Raw genomic sequence first — 6000 nt, 5'->3', positions numbered from 1 at the left:
ACATTGATCAATGAAACAGAACAGCACAGAAATACACCTACACATATATGGCAAATTAACTTATGATGAAGGAGCCAAAAATATACAATGGGGAAAGGATAATCTCTTGAATAAATGGTTTGGGAAAATTGGACAGTCACATGCAAAAGATTGATACTGGATCACTAAGTTACACCACATACAAAAATTAACTCAAAATAGATTAAACACTTGAACATAAGACCCGAAACCATAAAACTTATACAATAAATCACAGGCTTAAAATAAGCTCCTTGACATAGGTCTTGGCAATTTGATACCAAATGTAAAATAACAAAAGCAAATATCAACAAGTGGAACCACATCAAACTAAAAAGCTTCTGCATAGCAAAGGGAATTATCAACAAAATTAAAAGACAATCTACTAATGGGAAAAAATAACTGCAACTCAACAGAAAAAAAAATCTGATTAAAAAGTAGGCAGAAGATATGAATAGATGTTTTTTCAAAGAGGACATACAGATGGCCAACAGGTACATGATAATATGCTCTGTGTCATCAATCATCAGGTAAATGCAAATCAAAACCACAATATCACCTCACACCTGTTAAAATGGCTATTACCAAAATGATAAGAAGAAATAACAAGTTTGTTGAGAATGTGGAGAAAAGGGAACCCTTGTGCACTGTGAGAATATTAATTGGTGCAATTGCTGTGGAAAAGATTATGAAGGTTTCTTAAAAAATTAAAAGTAGAATTACCATATGATCCAGCAATTTTACTTCTGGGTATTTATATGAAGAAAATGAAAATACTAATTCAAAAAGGTATATTGGACCTTTATGTTCACTGCAGTATTACCTTTATGTTCACTGCAGTATTACTTAATTACGGAGATGACCTAAGTGTCCATCAACGGATGAATGAATAAAAAAAGACATAGTATTTAAATGCAATGGAATATTATTCAGTCATGGCCATAAAATCCTGCCATGTGAGACAAGGGACCTGGACAGACTTCGAGGGCATTATGTTAAGAGAGATAAAGAAAGATAAAAAGCATATGATATCTCTTATATGTGGAATCTCGAAACAAATAAAAAATAAGCTTATAGATACCAAGAACCAGTTGATGGTTGCCTCTTGGCAACCTTTATACTGATAATTTCTGGAAGATCGAGTTACCATAATGTAAATAAATGTTCTATCTATCTCTGCATAACAAACCTCCTCAAAACTTGCTTAATTTATCTTTCATGGTCTGGTGGTTGATGAGTTCTGCCCAGCAATTCTCACTTAGGGTTCCTCATGTAATTAGATGGCAGCTGAAGCTAGAGTCATCTAAATGAGTCTTCATTCAATGTCTGACACCTGATTAGGATAGCTGAACAACTGGGAACCAATTAGTTAAGCATCTCTTTCTCCATATGGCCTCTTCACCTGGCCAGCTTGTACTTTTCACATAATTGCAGACTCAGGGTAGACTGACTTCAGAGAAAGTTTCAAGAGAGCCAGGAGGAAAGCTGCATGGCTTCTCTGACTTCTCCTTGGAAGGCATATAGCCTCACTTCTGTTATAATCTAATTAATGATCAAAGTAATCCTAAATTAGCCCAGATTCAAGGGAGTGGACTTCATCTCTTAATGGGGGGATGGCTCATGTGTGTAAGAAAGGAAGAGTTGGAGTTCCCATCATGGCTCTGTGGTAACGAACCCAACTAGTATCCATGAGGACACGGGTTCATTCCCTGGCCTTGCTTAGTGGGTTAAGGATCTGGTGTTGCTGTGAGCTGTGGTGTAGGTCGCAGATGTGGCTTGGATCTTGAGTTACTGTGGCTGTGGTGTAGGCCAGCAGTTACAGCTCTGATTCAACCCCTAGCCTGGGATCCTCCATATGCCACAAGTGTGGCCCTAAAAGATGGAAAAAAAAAAACCAAAAAGAACAGTTGATGGTGGTCATATTGGAGCCAGCCACCTCAGTAATATCTTGAGAATATGGTTGACCCATGAACAACACAGGTTTGAACTGTGTGGGTACACTTATTTGGGACCTTAGCATTAGTGGGCTCCATATCTGTGATAATGGAGGTGCACTATGGGACTTGAGCATCCTTGGATTTTGGTATATTCTCACATCCCCACACCCCCTACAGATACCAAGGGACAACTATATAAATCCAACTTCTTTATAAAGAAATGATGTACCACAAGAAAACCCAGGGATTTCCCATTGTGGTGCAGTGGAAACTAATCTAACTAGTATCCACAAAGATGTGGGTTCGATCCCTGGCCACGCTCAGTAGGTTAGTGATGTGGTGTTGCCATGAGTTGTGGTGTAGGTCGAAGATGCAACTTGGATCCTACATTGCTGCAGCTATGGCGTAGGCCAGCAGCTGCAGCTCTGATCTGACCCCTAGTCTGGGAACTTCCACATGCCACAGGTGCAGCAATAAATAAATAAATGAAAGCCTAAATCTGACTTCCTAATGAGAATGGAGTGCCATAAACACAATCTTAATTCTGATTATTTGATTTTCATTATGTTTGGATTAAAAATGTATCTGTATTTTACTTCAAAAATCTAGCATTTGGCCAAAGAATTATGTGCACGCTTGTTAATCCAAGTATCATTTCTGAACCAGTAGAAACTAGGAATCTGTTAGAAATGCAGACTATTAGACCCTACCCCAGACCTACTGAATCAGACATGTATTTTAACAAGATGCCTAGGAGATTCATATGCACATTAAAATTTGAGAAGTTGCTGACTTAGGCCATACGCATAATGGTCCTCCCTTGCTATCTGTGGGGGACTGATTCCAGGACTTCCCACAGATCCCCAAATCCAAAGATGCTCAAGTACCTTATTCTTATATAATACGGCATAGAATTTGCATATAACCTATATGGATCTTCCTATATATTTTAAATCATCTCTAGATTACTTATAATATCTAAAACAATGTAAATACTTTGTAAGTACAATGTAAATGTTATACAAACAGTTGTTGGTGTACAGCAAATTCAAGTTTTGCTTTTTGGAGTTTTCTGGAATTTTTTTTTTTATTTTTACTTTTTTTTCTTTTTGCTATTTCTTGGGCCGCTCCCGCGGCATATGGAGGTTCCCAGGCTAGGGGTCGAATCGGAGCTGTAGCTGCCGGCCTATGCCAGAGCCACAGCAACGCGGGATCCGAGCCGCGTCTTCGACCTACACCACAGCTCACGGCAACGCCGGATCGTTAACCCACTGAGCAAGGGCAGGGACCAAACCCGCAACCTCATGGTTCCTAGTCGGATTCGTTAACCACTGCGCCACGACGGGAACTCCTGGAATTTTTTTTCCCAAATATTTTTGATTCATGGTTGGTTGAATCTATGGATATAGAACCTGCACATACTGAGGGCTGACTGTATGGTATATACTGAGTAGCCTTAAACTTGTCATCTGAAGAAATCTAGAAAGCATAAAGTAATCTTCTTAAACTTTGAGGGCAGAGGGATTGTGTATTTCACTTGGGTTTTAAATAGAAAAAACAGCTAAAACCCGATTGTTCCCATAAAACCTTTGACAAATTAGAAACTGCATGTGTGGAGATTCTTGATTTAATCTTGTTTTTATCTAGGACATCATGGATCATCACTATGTATTGGAGAAAGTGTCTGATCTGTGAGTTTTTTAGCATGTCTAGGGAAGCTAAGAAGAAAAGATCCAGAAAAGTGCCAAGAACTTCAAAGTAGATAATAAGTATGTTATACACATTTAGCTATTTACATGTACAGACACACGGACAATTTTTTCACTATTATTATTAGTGAATTAGTTAAAATATATTTTGAGGCAGAATAGCATCATCCTGCAAGTTAACTTGCTATAATTTACCAATGTCTTTAGTTAAAATGAAAGCAAATTTAGAAACAAAAATGTCCTTTTTAAAGAAATAACTTGAAAACATACCATTTTCTTCCAAAAGTATGTTCAATTCATTCACAATTTCTTGCCTGCTTCTTAATTCATCATTCATTTCTATGATCTAATCACAAAACATAATTAAAACGCCTATGAGAAAGTTCTTAAAAAATCAAATACGTTCAACATTAAAGATAATTTAAAATTTTCCAGCCATTACTTTATTATCTGTATGTACGTGTTATCTGGAAAATTATATGTGAATATTTAAGTCCTTTATAGACAAAACTATTTCCTTTAAGGAAACTTTAGGTTGGTTTCCAAAAAGCATCTCATATAAGCCCAGATTAGAATTTAAGCACCAGATTTAATCGTTAAAAAAACCCACTGAATAATTTGAGTAAGGAACACAAATGGATTAGCTGAAATCATACTGAATTATTGTGTAGACAAGAAAGGCAAGTAACTCTCCATTCTTTCAGTTATATATTATCATCACAAATAAGCCAAATGTGGAGTTTCTGTAGAGGCTCAGCATAGTATTCATGACGGCACAGGTTCAATCCCTGGCCTCACTCAGTGGGCTGGGGATCTGTCATTGGTATGAGCTGTGGTATAGGTTGCAGATGAGGCTCGGATCCCACATTGCTTGGTTGTAGTGTGGGCCAGCGGTTACAGGGGTCTGATTTGACCCCTAGCCCCCTAGCCTGGGAACTTCCACGTGCCTCAGGTGCAGCTCTAAAAAAAAAAAAAAGCCAAATGAAGAGACACATTTTTTTTCTACTTTAATGCTGTTGTGACATCCTAGAGAATCTAAACTGAAATCCCCACAGGCTATGAGGGCCTCAAAATTGAAAAAGACTTTTCTCTATTTGTTACCACAGAGCTGTCGTCTCTTTTTGTATGGATATATCACTCACATTGTTTGAATTCTCAAGAAGCCTGTTAACTTTTTCTGCTTTTAACTTGGTTAAAGTGTGCTAAACTTTTTTTTTTTTTTTTTTTTTTTTTTTTTGGTCTTTTCTAGGGCTGCTCCCGCAGCATATGGAGGTTCCCAGGGTAGGGGTCGAATCGGAGCTGTAGCCGCTGGCCTACACCAGAGTCACAGCAACTCGATCTACACCACAGCTCACGGCAACGCCGGATCTTTAACCCACTGAGCAAGGCCAGGGATCAAACCCGCAACCTCATGGTTCCTAGTCGGATTCGTTAACCACTGAGCAACTATGGGAACTCCAAAATCTGCTAAACCTTAATGTGTTACCTTGCTTAAAAACTTCTGGCTTCCCACAGTCCTTGGAATAAAATCTACTAAATCCTTAGAAGCCCATGAAACCCTATATAATCAAGATACTATTATTCTAATCTAATTTCTATTTACATCTCAATATCCAGCAATGCAGAATTCCTTGCACTCACAAATATACTGGCACACGCTATTCCTCCTGCCTGAAATACCCTTTTCTTTCTTCTGGATAATTCCTTAAGATTCAGTTCGCTGTTTTCTTTTACAGTTGTTTCCAAGTTGGGAATGGGTACCCCCCTATACTTGCATAGTACATACTATATATATCACAATAGTTTTTCTCCAAGGCAAGGGATGTCTTTTCTCTACATTCTGTTCTCAGCACTGAGTATCGTACTCAGTGTCACTGAATAAATAATTAAGAGAATATACAACTTAAGTAGAGATGAGGGAGTTAGAGTGATTCAGAGTGCAATTTGAGTAGGCTGGAAGAAATCTACTCTCCCACCACAATGATTAGTTTTAAAAGATTTTATGGAAAAAGTGGGCTTCTTCAGAAGTAGTTAAATATGGTCCATAATAACATGGTGGTAATTAACTGAAAATAGGTCATTCCAGGCCCTGCTAATGAATATTCAAGACAAAGTAGAAAAAACCCCAAATTACAGAATGTTAGAAATAACTGTACATTTTGGGGTCAAGTTTAGCATCTTCAATGCAGAGATAAAAAAAAAAAAAAAAATATGTGCTAAAAGAAATGGACCTGAGGAGTTCTTGTTGTGGCTCAGTGGATTAACTCAACATAGTGTCTGTGAGGAGGTGCGTTCGACCTCTAGCCTCACTCAGTGGATTAAGGATCTGGCATTGC

Source organism: Sus scrofa, chromosome 15, assembly GCF_000003025.6.
Source record: "Sus scrofa isolate TJ Tabasco breed Duroc chromosome 15, Sscrofa11.1, whole genome shotgun sequence".
Taxonomy (NCBI): Eukaryota; Metazoa; Chordata; class Mammalia; order Artiodactyla; family Suidae; genus Sus; species Sus scrofa.
Note: the sequence above shows the minus strand (reverse complement) of the source record.